Raw genomic sequence first — 22,689 nt, 5'->3', positions numbered from 1 at the left:
CACCTCTGAACCGGACACCCCTGCGCCAGGCATCAGGGTGCTGCAGCTGGCTCCTCTCTGGCCAGACATCTCCTCTCCAGCCTCTGGGCATTGACACCAGCCCCCTCGAGCGCCCTGCTGCCTTCCCTCCACCTCTCACACCCTCCCGGTTTGTGCAGCTCTCCACTCATTATCTGATGTTTCTCCCTTCCCATGTTGATTCAGATCCTGCCCTCCTGACCCTCTTTTTATCCTCCCCACCCTGTGTTTTAGTAGCATCATTTAAAAGTGATGATACCCACTGAAATGTGTCCAGGCACATCAACAGGAAAAGAAGAATTAATGGGCTGGGGTTAGAGTCCACTTTGGGTGAACCATAAAGAAAAATTATGCAAAACAGTAGTACTGTTACCATATGTTCCTGCAGAAAATACGTGCTTCATCAATTATGTCACACTTTTAATTTTACACTTCCAAAGTCTGCAAACACCACAGACTCCCCAAGAGTGTATGTGAACCAGAAAATGAAACCAACAGCACCAATTTCCCAGACTCAAGAAGTTCCACGTTTTCCATGCTGTTAATAGCTTGCAGTTTTAACCCAAGGTAAGGCATTGCTTTAAAAGTTGAGAAGAGAACAGCTTAAAAGTCCTGAGAACACACCTTGACAATAGAAGCTGGTACTCGGACAGACACGGTGGTTTTCCTCCCCTTTCACAGGCAGCAGCGCACAGCGCTCTCGTTTCTTGCACTCATAGCGATGTCAGAAACCAACATACCACAACAGTGCAGAGAAGAACAGGCTCTGCATCTCCGTGCAATCACAATATGGAAATGTAAATGCCTCCCTGTGCCATACATGGTCCCTAAAGCCCCTGCTGCGCACCTCCCCAGCAGCCCCGCTACCCGAACGCTGGTGCCTTAGAGCAGGACAGGACCGAGCATGGACCAGCGGCTCTGCATGCTCTGCAGGCGGCGGTGGCTGCCACATCATGCAGCATCCCGTGCCGGCTGGCCCACACCCAGGGCATTGATTTTCGAAAGAAAGCGGCTTTATTTTTCTCTTCTCAGCTGCTCATATGCAGGTCACATCCACAATCCATTTCAAGCAGGTAGAAACGTAGCTGTCAATAGTTAACCTTGGTTACTGAACAAGAAAAAGAGCTATTTCATTAAAATCTGTCGATGGCTCTGTTGCTGGGGCAGCAGGACCTAGACCAGCCTTTTGCCAAGGCCCTTAAGCACCATGACTCCCCAGGAGGCTGTCAGCCCCAGGTTGTAGAATGGGCTTAAAGGGGATAAAATCAACTAAGCAAGACAAACCAAAAATCAATACTATAAAAAAGATTTTGAAAAAGCAGTAAGGTCACCTGGGGAAGGACTGAGCACATTTTTTGATGTTCAGAGTCTCCCCCCTTGCAAACCCCATAAGATTCAGCGTCAGACCCACTGCCTGGAGCTGGTGGCACCCCCTGAACTAGGTCACACAGGCATCGGTGTGGCACTGTGATGGAGACTGTTTCTGAGGTCAGCTGGAGGCAAGAAGAAGTAAACCACTAGAAAAAAACCCCTATTGTTTCATGGATTATGAGTAGTGAGTGTCACAATGACACCCGCCAGTCTCATGAAGCTGGTGAAGAAGCTCAAAGCAGCAGAAGAGCTTGAGGCAGTTTTGTTTAGTCCCAGTTCCCTGGGTCACTCTGCATTCCCCTAAGCAAAGACGTTATCATCCTGGATCTAATAAAGGTTTAGCAAACCAACAGGCCTAGAGGAGAGCCCCAAGAAGTGTGAAATAAAATATCCGGACTGTAAGTAGGAGTTCATTTTCATTAAAACCAGCTGGTTAATATTGCACCCATGTGCACCTAACACACGGAGAGGGGGAGAGGAAGATGGAAAATTACAGCAGCCGAAGAATAACAAGAATATCCAGAGCTCTAATAGTAAATAGTTAAAGCAGGAAGGTATGTAAACAACTCACTCCACAGCACATAACCCAAGCGCCTGCTAGTAGAGGAGGAGCAAGCTTTCCTTCGGGAGACAGGCCCATCCTTCTCTCTCCTGGAGACTTTCTTGCACCTTTATCTGACTTAGCCATGGTCACAGGCATGGCTTCGCAACAGCCAGAGACCAAAAAAATAATTGACTTGTCCCGTCTGCTCATCACAACTAAACACCATTTCATCTGGTTTTCTACCTGCATGCTGAACCCAAAACCTCGTGTTTAGCTAAATACTTCTTCCAGAAAGGGGGCAGCCCTGGGAAGCTAAGCACCCACCCCAGAGGGATGGAAAATTCACCACCTCCCCTGGAATTTATTTCCAGGGCTCCCCATCAGCATAGCACAAGCATGTGCCGTGCTGCTCATCCCAACAAATTTCGGCACAGGCCCTGCTTTGCCCTGTCTGGTAGATCGAGGAGATTAAGGACCCTGAGCCTTCTCCTGATGATGAAAGATCTCCCACACTGATCACATCACCTGCATTCCCTTTGATAAATTAATCAGGTTCTGCTCCTTCTGTCCTTAGTGTCAGGTATTTTCTTCAGTCCCTTAGTCCCTTATCTGGCTTTTCTGCTCCTTTCTCCCAACATTTCACAAGTGTTTGTCACTGGATTTTTATTTTTATTTTAATAAAGAGTGCAAACTCACTTTTCAAAAGAAAGGGAGCAGATCACATCTCTTCTGCTGCTTACTCCTCCCCCTGCTCACATAACCAAGGGTCTCACTGACTATCGTATCAGAGTACTCGAGCTCCTGGTCAGCTGAGAACTTTGGGATACTTCACACAGCAACTGCTGCCCAAGGGACAATCCCTCTTCTGCAAATCACCGGCTGCAGGAGGGTTTTAAGCCAATGGCTTTACTTGCTGTATTGCATTACAATGGAAATATTTCTTATTTCCTTACTAACAGAGGGCACTGACTGCCCAGTCCTTTTCTCTTCGCCATCATTCTGCTCTCCAGATGAGCAATAAACTTCTTGCAAAGTTGTTTTGTTGGCGTAGAAGTGGTTTCCTGACCCCAAAAAGGCACAGTCTGTAAAATCTGCTGATCACTTAGTTACAGATACCAAGCTAAAACTAGCTTGATACCATGATAGCTGGCAGCTGCAAGAAACCTTGACTCGTGTCCCCTTGTACCTTATCCCTGGGTTCTCCTGCACTCCAGGCAGTGATGGACCTTGAAGGGCTTCTCCAGATCACAGCACAATCTCCTCCAGAAGCAGCCAGTGCTGGCCACTGCCTCTGCCCTGACATAGGCGCAGGGGGACCACGATGCAGAGCAGACCTAGAAAGTCACTTCAAGGAGAAGAAAAATGTAAGAGACAAAAAACCCAAGGAGATGGTAGCTGCCAGCATTAGAAGATCCTTTGCCAAGATAGGCCAAGGCAGAAAAGGGACTTTCCTATCCACGCACATTTTAACCAGCACTGCACAGTTTCCTTGCAAGCTGCTAAGAATGCAGTCTTTCAGGCAGATTTTCCTCCTCCCACAAGTCAAGGTTTTTCTGAACCCATGCAGCTCTTATCGCTCTCACAATCTGCTGCAGTCATGAGCGTCAGGCTCAGTTAGAATAGGTGGCATGAGTCATTGTGGCTACCTGAATCTTAAATTCTCTCATACACAAAAGCAGGTAATTAATCCACAGCACCTTCCCTTCTCTCCTCCTATTTTAATTAGAAAACAAACCTGTTTATTGATTCTGGCCTCATCTATAAAATGCTTTGAGACTTGGTGACCAAAAGTACTATGTAGAGGCAGACAAATATTGCTATTAACCACCTAATGTTTCTGTTGAGAGTCCAAATATCTTTTCTGGTTGATGATCACAGATGAAACATCCTTCCCAGCCCTTCTGGGTAAGCACAGTGTGTGGGTGGAGGCTCTTGCACCACACAACACCAACTCCCAGCATCCATGGTGGTCCAGCACCCCCACGGCATCGCTTCGAGCCAATGTACAGGGCAGCACTGGCTGCACCATCCACTGGCTGCTGTCAGATGGGCAGCACCAGTGCAGGGGAGCACGTAGAAACAGACGTATAATAACCCAGACAAGGCAGATTTGAAAGGCGAAGGGATGGTGAGTCACATCTCTTCTTCCTAAGCCAAAAAACAGACTCTTGCAATGACTTTCCCTTCTGCTCCTCTGCTCCCTGTGCTTTCTGAGTTCTTGTGCCCAGAAAACATTTCTGCTTCCAGATCCACCAGGAAGAAGTGCAATGATCTCCGTATTACAGGTGGGGAAACTGAGGCACATAGCAGACATCACTCAGAAATAGGGAGCTGGCAAGTAATAAGACCAGACCTGGCTGCAGTGGTGAGCAGTGTCGAATCCAGCCCCCAGCTCCTCGGGAAGTGCCAGTGTCACTGGCTGGGAACGGGGGGGATTCTGGAAGCAAAACCAGAGACGCAGTTCCCATCATCTCCACCCATGCTTTCATGTCAATGACGGCATGAATCCAGTCCTGCTGATTACGCAGGAACTGTCATGAAAAAAGGCTCTTTCCCAAGACTTCAGGCTCTTCCTGCTTCCCAATGAGTAGGAAACACAGTGAGAACGGTCACACTTTAGTGCTAGTCATACTTCTTCCTTTGCAAGGAAACTAAGATCATGGGAAAAGTCTAAAAAATTCATAATAGGTTTGCTGATTTGAGATTTCTGGATCATTAACTGATTTTGTTGACAAAGGAGATGTGGCCAGATCTCATCCCTTAGTGCCACAGAGCTATGCAGCCCCTGTGCACAGAAAAGGTCAGGTAACCGTGAAGACTGGATAACAGAAATAGGATAAAATCTGGAAGAACAACGGAAGATCGGTACCTAAAGGGCTTTTAATAAAGTCTTTCCATCAATGCGCAGGACCTCACGGCACCAGTGGGTCCCAGCATGACCATGAGCCGCCAACGCCATGCAGTCACAGCAAGAGCGCTCCTAGAATGTGGTAAGCAAGATACTTTGAGCAGCAAAGCAGAAATCACCAGTGCTCCATCTTGAGTCATCCTGGCTACCCAGCATGAGTGATAGCCAGCAGAACTGAAGGTGGAGAGGGGATGAGACTGCTAGAAGCATCACATGTCGATGCGCCACAGGGGAGAGCTGCTGAGGGCAAACACCACTGCTGCCAAGGGAACAAAAAGAAAGCCCCAATCAAACCCCAAACATGGTTGTGGTATAAACAGGTCAATAAGAGCTAGAAATGAGAAGATTTTAACAGCTAGTGATGGGAGATATGAAGGGACTGCTGTGAAATCAAGAGGGCAAAAAGCAAAAAGGGTTTCAAGGTGGGGCATGGCTCTTCGTTGGAAACCCAATGTGACATGGGGAAGGAGACGGTCCCTGAGCCTACAGCTTCTCAGGCATCCACTGCACAAACAGGGAAAACTGCAGACTTGGTGTTCTGGGACACCCCTGGCGCTGAGAGGCCCCATCAGCACTGGGCAAGCGGAGGAACAACCACAGGCACAAGGTCCCCACAGCTGCTTCTCCCCTACCTCCAGCGGAGACGCAGCAGTGGGGGCCAAGGCTTAACTTTGTCTTAGGTTTAACTCCACCAAGCCAGCATGCAGAGCAGGTACCAGCTTGCTCTCAAACAGGACAAGGGAACACATCACGTGGTTACACCGAGCAGGGCAAGCAGAAAACCAGCATCCATCCTTTCACCTGCTAATCTGAAGAGCCGAGTCTTTCCCGTGGCTCACATTTGCAAATTTTTAACGGTCCCCAACACCTCCCCTGCCTCTGTGGGGACCGATGAAGTCACCCTGGGTTTCCACCAGTGCTAAGGTGGGATTCAAACCAGGCACCTGGTCCCAGCGCCTGCCAGCAGGAAGGATGCCGCTGGTTAGCACCCACTGTGCTCGGATCCAGTGGCACGTGGCTGGGCTGTGGGGGCACAGCTCTGCCCCTCAACGAAGACCTTCCTATGCACTCCAAGCCTCGTCAACTCCAACAGGTAATTTGGACTGTATGCATGGGCCAAGCTCACTGCAGGCCCCACCAACCTCACACCAGTGTCGGAGCCCAGCTTGATGCATCTCATGCCGAGCCAGCGATTCCGGCTATTGTGCGTGCGAGAGCCTGGAAAGGGAAACGCTGAGCCTGGCCCAGGCGCATGGCCCCAGCACCAGCCAAGCGCACACCCAGCGCCCCGGTGGTCCCAGGAGGGCTGGGGAGCCGGGGGGTCCCCACCGCAGCGCGGAGCAGGCTGGCAGCCCCCGTGCCTGGGAAGGGAAGCGAAGCGCAGCTCCCTGGTGTTGATTGAACGGCGGGGAACGCTTGCAGGGGAAGGAAATGGAAAGAGGATCAGGAACTGCATCTGCCTGAACCTCACGCAGTTAAAACAAACTCGGTCTCGTGCCCTTGTTCATCTCTTTTAGTTTCAGGTCAGACTTTCCTAAGAAACTGGGAGGTGCCATTTAGGATCCAAGCAGGAAACTGACTTAATTATCTTAATTATTTTTTTAAAAATGTAATCATTAATTACTGCATTTTAAAATTAAGACCAAACAGGCATAAAAACCAGTGCTGTGTGACAGCACAGATGTTTTAATAGAAATGAGAGGCTTCAGAAACCTCGCTCATCCTCTAATGAGTTTAACACACACATGGCACAGCACGTTTCCATTGCAAAGCCTTCCCGTGCAGCTGAGGGTGCAGCTGACTCCAGAAGAAACTGCAGTGCCTGGACCTCGAGGCAGGGAAGTCCTCCCTGCCGTTTGCACCACATGCAGTCTTATGGTAGTTGCAGGGGAGAAAAGGGGAGGCGAGGGTCAGCCAGAACATTGAACCCCTCGGAAAGAGGCCGTTTCCATTGCTGCAAAGTTCCCAGCAGTCCCTAATTAGGGAGAATTTGCAAGAATAAATAAACTGGCAGTGCTACACGCATGCACTCCTCTTCCAGATGTGCATGTCTCATTTTCACGTGGTGTCCAAGGCAGGGCTGGAAACTCCATCCCCGCACAAGGGGAGGAGGCAGGCACAGCGTGAGCTCCCTATGCCGAGCCCACCCCCATGGCAGCCCCATGGGTGCAAATCCCACTCCATCCCACCTCTCCACACACATCCCAGCTACCTTGGGCACTGCCTTTCACCCCTCCAGTGTCACTGTCCCTCTTCCATCACACTGGGGTACCCGGCCCCCACGGGACCCTCCAATCCCTGCTGCAGAGCAGGGCGTGAGCGGCTTTTACAGCCACTGCCTCTGCCGCTCTCTCAGCTGCCTGCTTTCGACCTTTTCAACTCAAAACTTTCCAGTCATAAATATACCAGCTCATGGCAGGAAACTTGCTTTTCTTATACTTCTCCCCTGCTTCTCAGAGAGCTGTTTCTAGCAGCTCGCGCTCCCTGCGCCAGCCCCCCGCTGTTTCTCCCTGCTCCTCTGAGATATTTCAGGCATGCAACAAAATCTGCTGCAGCACAAAGACCCTAAAACTCTCTGTAAAGGCTCAGGAAGTGCCACAAGCTGCAGGTCAGGCCTCGAGAGCAGCTGTACCTCCTGATCTCCCTGCTTACCATCAAAGGTTTTATTATTATTATTCCTTTTTGACATAAACCAGTTTGATAAGAACAATTCCCAGATGGAGCCGCAGCCCCACACCCACTCGGCTTCCTCCGGGCAGCATGGACACAGCGCGGGAGCTCACCGCACAGCGGGACAAGGACACAAGGGCAGGAGGAAAGGAAGGAGAGGAAGAATGAACAGAGTTTTCCTTTCCTTTTAAAGGCTTTGGCAAATGCCAGTAAAACCACCAGCAGGGATGCTGAGGTGTGGTGGTCAGCATCCGAGCAGCACTGAGCACCGCCAGCCGCTTCCCTTTGCTCCAGCTCCACCACGCAGGGATGGGAAGGGTACCCGAGTGGACAGGCATCGCTGCCAAAATCCATGGGCTGTGTGCGCCTGTTTCCATGTGGATGGGCATGTGGGTGCCCCTGGCATCGCCCTGTGATGGTCTGGCCAGGGGCACCATGCCCTCAGCTCCACTGCCTGCACTGCCGCTGCCCGGGAGTACTTTGCAGGTCCGACACAGGCACATACATAAAATCAGGCAAGATCAGCGCTGTTAAACTCCTGGGCTCAAGGAGTGCAAATGGGAAAGAGATGGGACAGCCTGGATCCGAGGTGGGACCAGCTGCCTTCAGGGAGGGCAGGGTCTGCCTTGGCTTTTACATCTCATTACATTGTCCTCTCAAAAAGTTTATTACAACCCTTTCAGACTTACACAAAAGACACAGCTCAGGTAATGCCCCACTAACCAGATCCCAGCATGACCAGGCGGGCTCCAGGGTCCCAGCTAGCTGAGCTGCGCTAGGCAGCACTAAAGCAGCAACCCCGAGCTCTGTGTTCAAAGGGTCTACCCCAAACACAAGAGGCAGCCTGGGTGCTCAGACTCCAGTCGCCTCTCCTGCTGGAAAAAACAGACAGGGCCAAGGGGACCACAACACCCCCCCCCCCCCCCCAACCAGGTCTCCACCAGCACACCAGCCTTGGCTCCCCTCTATGTCTCTCAGATAGCCAGTGAGTGCTGCTAGCACAGACTCAGCCTTTTCTACAGATGCAGAGTTGCACAGTTGATTTAAAAATCTGGATTAAAAAAAAAAAATCAATCTGATTTAGTGTATAAGATTTTAGAGGAATTTCTTTTGACTTTCTCTCCCTTTCACATGCTCAGCCACTTCTGCCTGCCCCAGGTCTTGCTCGCGCTGTGCCTGCAGGCTCCCTGCTGCAGGGCACTTGTTTCTGCTGAGATTAAATCATTACCGAAGGAGGGACCTGATGCTGTCACCGCCACCCTCAGGCTCACCCTGTTTGCTAGAAGAGACTGTCAACACCATGCCTCATCGAGAGCAGGATGACACTCAGGCTTCCCCCCATCCACGCCTGCCCCAGTGAAGCTTTCCAAGAGCCATCTCTCGGCAGGAGCCACAGCCAGCACATGTGGCTGGGGGACGCTGGGGTTTTCAGCCTCTAGAAACAAAAGAATACCCCCCAAAAAAGAAAAAAATATAATAATCAGTCGGGAGATATGCTGCAAGCAGGCCAAAAGCAAGGGCCATCCAGCGTTTGCCCTAAATGGGAAAGAGGCGCACGAGCGCGCCAGGGCAGAGCACCAGCCACGGAGAGAGGTGGCACCAAGCCAGGCAGGAGAGGAGATCTCCAGCAAGCAGCATGAGGGGGAGAGAAACTCCCTGCTGGCAATCCCCCAACAAACAGGACAGTAAAACCCTGAAGATGGGCCGAGGTTAGGGGTCCTGGAATAGGGCAAAACTCAGAGACACTTCAGCAGCAACTGTGTTGCCATCAGCTGTGGCACTCGGCCCTTGCCCGGGGGCAGTTGCACAAAGCATCTTGCTGCAGGCTGCCAGGCAATTAGCTCTGATGCTTTTGTTTCTAGGTGAGGACAACAGAGTCCAAGTGTCCTGAATGAGCAGAGCTGGACCCGCTCCCTCGCAGTGACAGGCAGGGCTGGGTTATCTCTCCCCACACTGAGCCCATCCTCTGTTCGCACCTGACCCCTGCAGCCAAGCCCAGCAGGGAAAGGGGAACAGGGCAAATTCCCCTTCCGATGAGATGTGACCACTGCCATCACACCAAGCCACACACAACGAGAAGTGATCACTTGCCATTATTGCTTCTCGCCACCCCACTGTGCGTGCCACTCTCCAGCGAACTCAGTCTCACTGCGCTGAATATTTGGTAATACTTATCTTAATTTGCAGTGCTAGTGCCTATAATAACCACAGCAGGTCAGGGAGTGCTGGACTAGATGTTCCACCAACAGAATTAAACTGCCCTTGTTTAGGAGAAGTTAAAATAAGGTAGAAACAAAATCTGAACCGTTTTTCCTTATAAAGGAATGACAAGAGGAAAGCGCTGAGTGCATTAAGCATCAGCCTGTCTCGTTCAGCAGGGACTGGCAGTGTCTATAAGCTCAAGGGATATTGTTATTCCCAGACAAGTAATCACAGGGCAGACCAACACAGCCATGTTTACATTAACACAAGGGAATAAACGGCCAGACCTGAGCTCTGTCTTTACATACCTTCCTTCCCCTCCCGCCTCTGGAAAAATCCCCCTGCACACAGTACCCCCAGTCTGGTTGGTTTAACGACCAGACGACATTCCTGAGAGTCAAATAAAACTGCCTTGCTGCCTCCAGCCAGTGCCCGGTCCCTGGGGAGCACTCCTCTGCAGAAACACGCGTCTCCACACGTCAGCAACACCCTCGGACCAGAAGGGCCCTTAATCGCTCCGCCAGCACACGCAGCTGCCCAGCTCCAGCCCCCGCCGCAGGCTGCACATCCCCTGCCACGCATCTCATCGGCAGCGCCGGCTCCGCTTCTCTACGTGGTTTCCAAAGAAGTCTTCTCCACAACGGTCGCTTGTGACTTGGCAGAGCGCTGCCTGCCAGCTGCAGGGCGGACAGCTGTTTCATACACGGCAGAGAACTGCCAATGGCCCCCAGCAGCGCTCGGTGCTTTCTCAGAGCCCCAGGGATGGTGACCCGATGCAGAAGTGGGGCTGGGCTGTCCCCGTCCTCATCGCCAGCACAGCCCGGGCACTCAGTGAGGTCTGCAAGCTAATGGCAGGGGCATGCTCACCTGCAGCTCCAGCGAGCCAGGCACGGTGGAAGCAGCTAGAGGCCGATTTGCACGCAAGCAGGTCAATTACTTGGAGAAAGAGGTGCCTGCCTGGCACTTGCCAGTCTGCAGACAGGTTTAAGACACACAGGAATTGAACCTCCGGTCCAGATATCACTGTGGCCAAACTGGCCACCTCCTTCACTGGCCTCTGGGAGAGCCCCTGGCAGCACAATAAAAGGAGTATTTAGTAAAGCTACAGACTCGCTTGAAAAAACTGGAGGATGATGAGCCATTTTGCAGCCAAGCTTCATATAAACACATTGATAATGATGTTAGCATCAGAGCTGGAGATGAATAGGGCCGCAGGCAACAGCAGGCCTCTCTGTCTGCCTCAAGAAAGCCCCTTTCTTGCAATGCACATGTTTAATCCATGATCTGTGTCTGCTGCCAGCCACATTCATACCAAAATTTGCTCACCTCATCTATCTTCTCTATATCCACAGATTTAGGTGAGGCGGGAGCGCAGGCAGAATGGCAGGGCTCACTGCAAACTCCACTCTGTTCTGTGCTGTCCTGCTCTTCGATGAAACCTCCACCCTGTCTTCATCAGAGGTAACTACACGGGTGGAGGCCAGCGGTGTCGCGCAGATGTGGCTAAAAGCTTCAGTGTTTCGCAGCTTTGATGAGGCCCATCTGAAACAAACTCTCAGACACGGAAGACCCATTTCTCCACCCTCTCAGGGGACAGAGCTGCGCCCCGCTGTCCCTCAGGGCAGACAGGCTGGGGACAGCCTACAGCCTAGCACCGAAAGCCAGTGGCACTTCTGGTTCACCGAGACCCTCCTGCACCATGTCCCCTCTGCACCTCTCAGGGACACTGTCCCAGCTCTGCTCTGTGGACAAGGAACAGCCTCACCAACCGTGCCAAGCTGCTCATTAGCTGAGATAACACAGCGGCAACAGCATCAGATTGTCCTTGGCCTGCTGAGGATAACGTAGGTTTGGGACACTTGGATTCACTTTTAGTCATGTTGGCGCAGTCCCGGAACAAAGCCTGCATGCTCATCTCTAATGGATTGGTCTTGATTTGGCTGTCACTTTGATTTGCATCGCTCAGCAGCTTTGCTAATTGCTTGAGAAAACGCAGGTTTGCGTAGCTCCTGGTCCCTGAGCTCAGTCAACCATGCGTTGAGTACAGTCAGCCTCACAACTGCATGAGAACATAGACACCAAACACTCGTCCTGGCAGGGAAGAAGACAATGTCAGCAGAAGTCAGACTCCTGTAAGTGCACTTGTGAAGACACTTCACTGAGTTCAAAGAAACAACCCTTCCTCCTCAGCTATTGCTGCCACTTTACATCATTTACACATGCCGACCAGCTACAACCTGCCATGATTTTCATGGTCATTCCTGTGTAATAATAAACATTTTATTAAAACTATGGAGCAAGCACTCCACAGCATAATGAATATTCATGCTGCCTTCCCCAGGGATGAACTGGGATCCCAGCACAGTACAAGCTCTGCAAAGCTTTCCCTACCCATTTGCAAGGCACAAAAGCGTGGGAGTTGAACAAGGATCAGTATTATCCACTAAACCACAGGATGAGCTTTGCAGGAACTGGCAGGCTGGATTGCTTCCAGGCACTAAAGAAGGCAAATAGTCCAGCCCAGTTCTCGCATGCCAGAAATGTTGAGCATCTGCAGAGTTGAGAATGTGAAGACAACCTACCCTGCCCTGAGAACCAGGCAGTCTCCCTCCGCACACCCCTGGTGATGCACGTTACTCAGAGGCAGAGCTGTATTATTAAACAATTCTCCTTATTTTCCTGAATAACACATTAAAAAAGCATTTCGGACATAGTGCTTTCCTTCTACATCTGGCAAACTTCTAGCTGATAGAGAGAAGAGCTGACAAAACTCAAGGAAGGCTGACAAAGGAATAAAGCAAAATAACCCCCTCCTCAAAAAACAGCCACAGCCTCTCCACACCGAGGCTCAGCCAGGGGTTTGCCTGGAAAGGTCTGGCTGGAGTTTACGTTAGGCAGCAGCAGGATGGTTAGGGGAGGATGAACTGGGCATCTTCCAGGGAGAAACATCCCAAGCAAAGACACAGCTCTAGATGCTCCACACTGTCTGGGGCTTCCTGAAAAGTTTCCCACCCCAGAGACAAGGATCTCTTTGCATCTCATTACCACTCCTGATCTTTTACATGACGATAACTATCTTTCAGCCACATCCAAAGAGAGACTGGATGTCTGTCTATCTTCTATTGCAAGGTCTCCCCCATCCCACACCAGTCACCCTAGGATGACTTTCCTGTCCCAGGAATTAGATCTGTTAGGCATTTACAGGTTGTACTTGGTCTGCATTTCCCTTAGGTCTTCTCCTGAAGGAGGCGTGCAGCTCTCCTGGAGCTGCAGCACTGGAAGGTCCCACAGGAGCAGCCACAGCGACACCCATCAAGCTTCCCAGAGCTCAGTTTTGAGGCAATGAAAGATCCCTACGATGTGCTATCTGTGCTTTTGCTTCCTTTCCCCTCTGACCCTCACACCCAGAGCTGGGAGCTCCTTGCAGCCAAGCTGGCTTAGAGCAAGCACTTTCTCAGCTTCAGAGCCAAGAAAAGCCCCCATGGACTACAGGCTGTTACTTCATTTGTTGTCAAAAAAGCACAGTGACAGAAATCACTAGAAGGGCAAGGGGCTGTTATTTATGACCCAGATTTATTGCTACTCTCCTTCCCCTGGGCCCGTGGAAATCTCAAAGTGCCCTGGCTTCAAGGCAAGCCCATGAAATGCAGCTCCTCAAAGTCCACGTCCTGCTTCTCAACTTCCCCGCTCCACCCAGCCCCCAGAAGCTCCCAGAGGTGTGGCATCCTCCTTTGCCTGCCAGCACGGAGATAAACCTCAACTCCTACGCCTTCCTAGAGAGAAAAGCCTGATCGTAGCGCAGTGGGTGTGTGGGTCCAGCTCCTGCAGCATCCCAAACTGATGGAAAGTCACATCTGCAGGAGGGGATTCGGAAGACACAAGGAGGTGAGAGACTTCAGGTGGGGCCACACAAGCAAGACAGAACTCCTGCGGATGACCTTTGCTGTGCAGGTAGCCCAGCCCTGCTGGCCTGAGCCTCTTGCTGTGCCTGAACTGGCTCCCAACAGCTTCAGCAGCGGCAGGCACTGGGCTGACCCGCAGCCACAGCATGCCCTGCAGTGGGTTCCCAATGGCTTTGCTCTGCCCGAGGTGGCTCCAATCCCTCCCCGATGTCACGGGGCTGCCCAAGCCTCTGGTGCAGCTCTGCATGTTGCAAGGGACTGTCAGCAGTTTGCAGATTGCATGTCCCAGCCCCATCTATAAAGCAGGATGTTTATATAACCCTAGGAAAATGCCAAGCGCAGCAGGACTGAGAGGGAATACACTTCCAGCTGCTGGAGTTGGTGGAGCTCTGATGGCCCACGTCAGCCGGCCCACGTCAGCCGAGAAACTGCCCTTACCTCTTAATCCTAAAAGGGCAACTTCCTATTTCATGGAAAAGAGCAAAGTCCTTGCAACATAAGATGTTCCTGTGCACAACAGATACAGCTGATGAGCAAGGTATTAAATCGAAACGGCCACTTCCAGTGCTTCCTGAGAGAGACCAGCTCCCTGCAGAGCAAATTCTGCCTCTCTGCTGGAGAACACCGGGTTTGGGTTTTTTGTTTTGTTTGTTGTTGTGGTTTGGGTTTTTTTTTTTCCTAAATCAGTTTCTTTTCCAAGACAGGAAAAGGACTGAAAACCAGCCTGGCTTTATTGTTTAAGTCCATGCAATATGAATGAGAGGGCTATGAAGGGGATATTTTTGATGGGTTACTTTGATGTTGGATCTGACATATCTGCTTTAAAAAGTTTCATCTGTGAGCAGCAGTCTGCCTCAGAAAGCAGCTTTAGAGATATTGGCAGGCCTTGATGTTTATTCATTTTCCTAAAGAAAAGAAAAATGCTTAAACCATCCGAAAGGTGATGAAGAGGCAGGTCAGGGACCTGGGAGCCAAGATCTAAAGCAATTGCAGGGGAACATGTGACAGTCACTGGGAGCTGAGGACCTTGGGCAGGCAGAGGTGGGAGCAGCAGAGGTACCCGGGCTGTGGGTGGAGACGATGCCTCCGAGCCTCGTGCGCCTTCTTAGTCATCCTCACATGCATCACCACGCACTATACATCCTGACACTGCTGACCTACATGGGATGGGTTAATGCAATTCCTATTTACTGTTTACAGAGAAGGAAGTGTGAGAGACAGGTCGATTAACTCAAGCAGCTTCTCCCAGATTGCCAGAGGCAATTAGGGAACAGTCCTGCTTCTGCTGGTCCTTCCCAGCTTGGGACCAGGGTCAGCTCCTGAAGGTAAGCAGGTATTGTAGCTGGAGCAGCAGTAACCTAAATTTCAACTCAAAACACAACACAAACTTCTGCTAAAGTTCAGACAACCTCTGCCCCCTAAACGGCCTCTGCGTTTTAAGCCAGCAGCAGTGAAATTTGACAGTAAAAGCTTACACTTCAGATACATTTGTATGTCAACAGCTAGCACTTCTTATTTCATGGGAAAATCTGTCAGCAGAATGTCTTGAGCACAGCCAAGGTGCCTTTGAACCGTACGTCCGACACAAAACTGGATTTCTATTCTGCAGTGCTGCGGGGGCACAGAGGGGCTCCCACCAGAAACAGGGCACTGGCAGCCGCCAAGACAACACGCAGCCTTCTACAAGAAGGATTTTATCAAAGAAAAGGAGTAAGTTACTTGGTTTCAATGGCTACTTAGTACTGTATGATGAATTCTTTCAATGCAGAAAGCCGGGGGGCGTGCTGCCTGCCTGTTCAGATTCACAGAGGGGTCTGCATCACCCTGCAGGAAACCAGCAGCCAAGCACACCCCCCTTTGCTGTGCACGGGGTCTGGCCGACGGGCAAAGCCTGCGCCAGCAGGCAAGCCTGAGCTTTACCAGAGATGGAGTGGGGTCCGGGTCTCTGCTGGCCTGCAGGAGGAAACGCCATAGCAGCGAGAGGAGGAGGAGGAAGGCATCAAGCCAAGAAAGGAAGAGCTCAGACCGAGCTCCCCCCCTGCTGCTGCAAAGCCCTCCCAGTACCCTGCTTCTGCCTCGCAGGTCCTTTTCTCCAAACCCTCTCCACTTGCCTTCCCCCAGGTCTGCAGCACCCAGCCTGGCAGCTGCCTCACGGCCCTTCAGCCCCTGAGACTAAACCACCTCTGCATCGCCCGCTGCTGCACATGCCCTTCCTCCACCCCTTGGTCCCCTGTGCCACCAGCTGTCACCTTCTTGCCTTTGTACAGGGCAAGATTAAGTTTCCTCTCCAGCTGCAGACAAAGGGCCCCCTCTGTGAGCTGCCTGGAGACAGCGAGGGGGCTGTGGGGCAGCAACAGGAGCAGAGGGTGCCAGAGGTGGGTCTTAACCAATCTGGGGATCGGCTATGAGATAAGAGGCCCGTTTTAGCAGCCTGGCTCCCGTGCAGCCCTAGGTGCCTATCTGCGCCAAGCAAAGACCAATGCCATGACACCTCTTGCCATATCATTTTGGAGCCAGGCTGGGAGCGGGCAACCAAACCACGTTGCTCAGCCAGCACGAGAGCATTACTCATGATCTGGCAATGTCCCCCATGCTCTCACAGCACAGCCAGTGAACAGCCCAAACACAGAGCCCAGCACCGCCAGTAACACCAGTCTTCTGGAAAAAACAGATGAGCAAAGGGGAGCACACACTGGAGCGCAACCTGCACCACTCCAGTGGGTGTCCCAAGGGCTGAAGAGGTACAAGAAGAGGAACCAGGACCAGCTTTTCTGGATGGAAACGATGCCTACATCACTTAGCTCCTGCTGTACCGGGGAAGGAAGGGTTTCCTGGTTTGTGGCCAACACCGCTGTTCCTCCTATGGAGGATATGCCTTCCCCAGGGTGTGTTTCAGCAGAGAGCATGAGACACACAGTTTCCATAGTTCACTTCACTTTCCCTCTCCACCCACTGGGAATTTTCTACATTTTCTGAAAAAAAAACCCCACTTCAAAACACAACCAACCAACAGCTCCCCATTCTCCACCAGGGCCCTCTTCCCTGGAGATCAGCTGTCAATACAGATGTCAACCAGCTCTTTTTAGGCAACTGAAGTAGGGTTTGATCAGTTCTCCTTGAATGGAGTGAAGAATGAGAGAGGGAAAAGAAATGGTAAATATCTTAGGTGCTGAAGACCACCTCTTCCTGGCCCAACAGCTCATCTGCTCGCAAGGTTGCCTGCTTTGCCTCTATGCTGATGTCAGTGAACGCTGACTTAAACAGGAGCCCTCCTGGTGAGCGTTTCCTGAGTGGCAGCTCCAGCCTTGTCACTCCAAGCCCCACTGACCTCACGGAGCCGAGCGAAGCCACAGGGGAGAAGTAAAGCAATAAAGCAAAACGGCTAAATGCTTCAGGGTTGGAGAGAGCAAATCAAGGGGATAAACTGGGGGAAGTAGCAAGACCATACCAGGAGAAGAGACTATCTCCAGTGGGAGACAGGCAATGTTTAAATACTTCAGCTGAAGGTCACCAGCAGAAGACAGCAGTGAAGGACCAGCGGGTCTATGTGCCCTTCCGCCTTGGTGAATGGAGGAGAGTCAGATGGCTCTTGCTGAGGAGTGGGGCAGAGGAGACACCAGGCTGGTGTTTGGCGGTGCTCTAGCTGCGAGCATGGCACCGGCAGGTGATTTTGCACTGCTCAGTACCAGAGTCCCCCCGGAGGAAGCTCTGCCTGCACTTGCTGTGCCTGTGGTGACCAAGGGACAGACGTCATGACCCAGGAATAAATCCCATATTCTTGCTTTTTGGCCCATGCTCCCCAGCAGAGATGGACCTAGTCAGAATGACTTGTGTCTCCAGTCCCATATCCCAGATCAGCACCAGCCATTGCCTCCACCCCATAGGGATTCTCATCCCAGCCTTGCACAGGGGTGCCGGCATCTCAAAGGGGTCAAGTTCCCGGCTTTATAATGACAAATCCCTCGCAGCTGTCTACAGAGGATCCTGAAGTGCCTGTGAAAAGCAGAAAGTATCTGCCTCATTTTCCATATAGGAAGTTAGAGCACATGTGTTAAAAGATTTACGCAAGGATACGGAGTGATTTAGTGGAAGAGCAGGAAAAGGACTCCAACAGCACAGCTCCTAATTGCCACAGGATCGCTCCCTCCCAGGGCAGCCCAAATCCTGACTCACTGGTAAATAAAAGCTGTGTCAAAAAGCGGATCTGTTTAGGAGAGGGGCACCCAGATGCTTTTTAGCAACATGGTGAGAAATATCCGTATTTTCACTCAATAAAACTTCTCCATATACGCATGTATCAGAATTTCATGTCCTCTGCTGTGATCCCCAGCAGTTATTTGCCTTTTTACAGCAGAACACAATGTCAGTTTGGCGGTGAAGTCCAAGGCAGCAGCAGGCGAGTGTGGGGGGCTGCGGGGGCCCCGCCAGTGCTGGGGCAGGGGCTGAGCGGGGTGAGCGATCGGGGTGGGGCAAGGGCAGGGGGCAAGGGGGCAGGGGGCAGGGGGCAGGGGGGAGGGGGGCAGGGGGGCAGGGGGCAGGGGGCAGGGGGGAGGGGGGCAGGGGGCAGGGGCAGCCCGACGGCTCCGCTTGGCTGCGGCGCGGCCGGGAAGCGGACAGCGCCACCTATCGGTCCCGGACCGCCCCGCCGCCCTCGGGGCTGGGGCTGGGCCTGGGCCGGGAGAGGGGCAGCACCCGGTGCCCTCCCCTGCCCCCTGCCCGCCGGGCCGCCGGACGGCCCCTCCCCCGCAGAGCCGTGCAGGAGGACGGCGCGCAGCCAGCATCGCTGCCCCCCCGAGGCTGCGCATCTCTCCGCACCGGGGGTCCCACGAGCTGCGAGCGGTGGGGCAGCCCGCCCTGCCCCATGGCCCCCCCCGGCCCCGGCACAGCCCTGGGGTGGGGGTGAGTCACTGGGAGGGGGAGACTCGTGAGGCAAAGAGCTGTTTAGGCTGAAGCCTCTGGGGATGGTGAGCCGGGGACCTCTGAAAGCAGGGAGCGAGATGGCTGGGATAGAGCTGCTGCTGACCTCACCTGAAATGCAGGATGACCCCCCCAGGGGTCTTGCAAAGTCAGTCGCGGGACCTCAGCCGCCTGCCCCCAGCAGGTACATACATACTCCTTAGGGGCATTCAGGTGGTTACTGAAGCCAACAGCAGGGATCCTCTCCGTTCATGTGCTAAAAAAGCAGCAAGGAGCTTCTGGAGCATTCTCGACAGGGTATAGGCCTGTTGCAAAGACCAGCTGAAGCAGTTAAAAAACCCTCTTCTCTCTCCATTACAGGCGGTGTAGTCAAGGAAACAGGTCTCTGGACTGGGAAGCGGGAGATCTGATGCTGATCACTTATGCAGCTCCTGACAGTTCACTCGGTCTCTGTACAAGTCATCAGGACCGTGTCTCCAGGTACATTCACAGCAGTTACCAGCCAAAACCACTGAGCGCAGCCTGGTCCCTACAGCACTGTCACAGCAACATCAGCAACAGAGCAGTCCACACAAAACACCCATGGGCAGGAGACAGCACCACCGTGGCCTGGGACAAGCTCCCCAAGCCAGGATCCCCACCCGGCCAGGCAGCGGCAGCGGGGTACCAGCAGTGTGATGCTCTGCATTTCCAGCACTGCATAGATGAGAGGGTCTTGAAAGGTCTTTGCTTAGAGACTGGATAGAGCCAGGGACCAGCTGGTACAACAGCCCATGGACTGGTCAGCACTAGGCGCTTCTGAAGAAGGTGCAGAGATACAGACCCTCACACAGGACAGGCGGTCCCCCTGAGCTCAAATAGGGACCTGCCCAAACCTCAAAGTCTAGGTGAACATGTCAGACACAGTGAAATGAGGGGGGGCCAGGACTTGCTGTAGCTCACACAAGCCAGTGGCACAGGGACAAAATCCCAGACCCAGGCACCAAAAGCAGCCTTGCCCACACCGTTGTGTGGCTCTGCCCAGCACTGCTCTCACGAGTCTGATAGTAAAGCAGGCCTGGGCTCCAAGTCCTGATCCAGGCTTCCCAACCTGCAGTTCCATAGCTCTCACCTCCTCAGGAACTGTCTTCCACCTTCCTAGGGGTCCTTCAAAGCAAGCATACCTGCCAAGCATTCAGGATTTTAACTCTTTCCATTTCTCCCCCTAAACCACCTGGACAGACTCACAGACATTGCCCTTGACAAAGGCTCTGGCTTCATCAGAGATGCTCAGCCACTGTGAGTCCTTCCGTCACCTGTACGCTGGGCAGGCCTGATGGTGCCTGCTACTGCAAGGCATCAGGCGCTCAGAAAACACCCAGCACCTACTGAGCATGTGCCCCCAGCCCCAAAACCCCCCATCGTCACCAAGGTTTTGCCTACGTCACCAAAGCCCCTGCTTCAGCACCACAACTGAGAACTTGCAGCACATAGCCCTGGAAAAAACAGAAAGCACCTGAAACTACTATAAAAAGCATGTCCTGTGCTCAGCGGGAAGGAAAGGTGACAGTGTTACATGCAGGCAAGCAGCACAGCTGAAAGAGGGTGGGCTGCCAGCAAGGGGGTGCTGCAGGTGTAACGGGTGCTGCCCCAGGCTGGGAAACCATGGAGGGAGAGCCCAGCGTGGGGGGAGGCAGGGGGAGTCACATTTCTAAACGTATATATTAATGTCTTCATTAGCAGCCTTGCCAGCACCCACTCTTCTGTGCCTTGACCCCACTTCTCCAAACCCAATGGGATTTTGAAGAACCAACATTTCAGACAACAAAAGAACCAAAATATATTTCTCTGCTCCGGTACACCAGAGATTAAACTTGGTTGTCTGGATGATGTGGTTTAATTTTCCAGGTCAGCCAGCCAGGAGCGAGATGCAAACAAACCTTTATTGGCGCAGCCTCAGGCTACAACCTTCCTGCCAGTTTGTGGTCCAAGCTGCAGCCTGGAGATGTTGCAGAGCAAATGGCAGGCTCCCCCCCAAATCCTGCATCAGAGCAATCACGCCTATCACTCCCCAAACTGGTTTCACTAGAAACCGGAATCTGCTCCAAGACCGCTGCTTAAGTTTATAAGTTTATATATAAGTTTATAAGTTTAAACAAAGTTTATAAGGTATCTGGTAACAACATAGACACAAAGTTAGTACAGACCTGTTCATATAGCAGCAACTGCACATGGACATGGACAAGACCAAAGGGAGAAAAAAAAAATCTTCATTTTTCTACAAGAAATGTATTTTTACAGTGAGAACATTTGATCATTGAAACAACCTCCCCAGGGACATGGTAGAGTCCCCCTTGCTGGAGGTTTTCAAGATGTGATTGAACCACGGTGCTAGGTAATGTCACCTAGGCTCCCTTTCCCACAAAAGGCTGGACCAGGTGATCTCCTGAGCTCCCTTCCAACCTGGGCTGCTCTATGAAAAAATGCGCTTTCAGGTTTATTGCGTGATTATTGCTTGTAAAACTAATGCATTTTATTCACCTTTAAAATCATGCCCATTCTCCGCCAAGCCACAAAACAGAGCTGTTTATAAGTCTCTAACAACGCTCTTGGCATCAGTATCCCACCGCTCTTTTGAACATTACACCAAAGGGCTATTTCACTTCACCTGCCACTTAAACAGCAGCTCCATCCAGCAGCAAGGGCCCAGGGCCTCCCTGTGCCAGGGGTGCTGTACCTGGCTGCCAGCACAGGACAAATAAAGACAGCCTGAAGTGCTGGAGCAGAGGCAAAGGAGGTGCTGTATCCCACTCAGAGACTGCCATGGGGAAATTAATTTGCAGTGTTGGTGCTTCAGAAGGAAGATACCCTTGTGAAAAGCTGTTGGGAAGAAGCAGTGGGTGTACCCCAGGAAACAGTGCAAAGGGGTCATTGCCCATGGCCGTTAGTTAAGCACGTATGTAAAGGACACTATCTCCATCAACTATTCAGAGCTCTCAAGCACTAGGGGTCCAGGCAGAACAACTTCGGATCCCATGCACGTGCCTGTTACAGAGACTCACGGCTCCCTTTGCTGCAGGGTCAGAACAGCTTTGAGTCTCCAGCTGCTCTTCTGAGCTCCCCCATGCAGGCAGGCACTGCTGCATCCCCCCTTTGCCTACCAACAGCTTCAGCGCAGAGATCAAACCACCACGTCCTTACCCAAAACCAAAGGGTAATGGGAGCACAAATACCTTTTCCCGAGGACTTACAGCAAATCTGGAACAGAGCAAGAAATTTCATTTTCTCGGGTATAAGGCTGCTCCTAAAAGAGGACTCGCTGCCCATCGGGACCTTCCCTACTGCCCATACGATGCCAGGGTCCGGCCGCAGAGCCCTGTGCCCCACCACAGCGCTCACTGCATGAGGCATCGCTGCACTCTAACAAATTATTCTATCCATTAGTTACAGCTGCAAGTACCACGTGGAGAAGCCAACAGGACATAGATATTGTGCTTCTGAGATCATTAAGGCAACAGAAGACATGTGGTGACCCAGACATACTTCCCTAACTACGTACTTGCTCCTACTCAGCATTATGGTATGCTGGACCTTGGAAGCACCCTGACTTGCATGAGAAACGTCCTCCCTCACCCCAGCAGCATGGGAATTGCTCTGCTGGGATGCTCCAAGTCATCCAGCAAAGCACAAAGCAGGAGGGCAGGCAGCCTCCCGCCCCGGGGTTAGCCAAGTTCAGCGGAGCGGGGTTGGGAAGCATTACCTGTGCTGTCAGGCAAAAGACAAGCTGTGTGCCACAACGGGACTGTATTTAATGGCCATGAGCAGAAATTCCAGCAGATTTAAGAGCAGACATCAGGAAACGGATAATGCTTCATATACCTTGACATGCCTCAGACAACTGCGGGAATGCATCCGCTGGCCAGGCAGGAGCAGGGAGCCAAGAGCGGGCCGGGAGCTGCACGGAGCACGCTGCAAACGCAACCGCCTGCAGAGGTGACTCTGCAGCCTCATGAAACACAGACCCTTCCCTGAGAGAGGGCCTGCACAAACCTACGATTAATGAGCCAAAACCCACAGTAACAAGATGTTACTACAGAACATCTAGGATGAAGGTGTAAGTGCTCCAACAAGAAACTCAGGTGAAAAAATCTGCAGGTAGTTTTTCCGTAGCACACAAG

At 52.1% G+C, this 22,689-nt stretch overlaps 1 protein-coding gene across 2 annotated transcripts in view; it reads right to left on the bottom strand.

Moving 5' to 3' along the window:
- Positions 1-22,689, bottom strand: part of SEPTIN9 (septin 9) — a 144,318-nt gene that overhangs the window by 76,918 nt on the left and 44,711 nt on the right. The window lies entirely within an intron of this gene.

This window comes from Falco biarmicus, chromosome 1, assembly GCF_023638135.1.
Source record: "Falco biarmicus isolate bFalBia1 chromosome 1, bFalBia1.pri, whole genome shotgun sequence".
In the NCBI taxonomy this organism is placed as follows: Eukaryota; Metazoa; Chordata; class Aves; order Falconiformes; family Falconidae; genus Falco; species Falco biarmicus.
The sequence above is the reverse complement of the archived record's forward strand: the minus strand, read 5'-3'. Positions and strand labels throughout refer to the sequence as shown.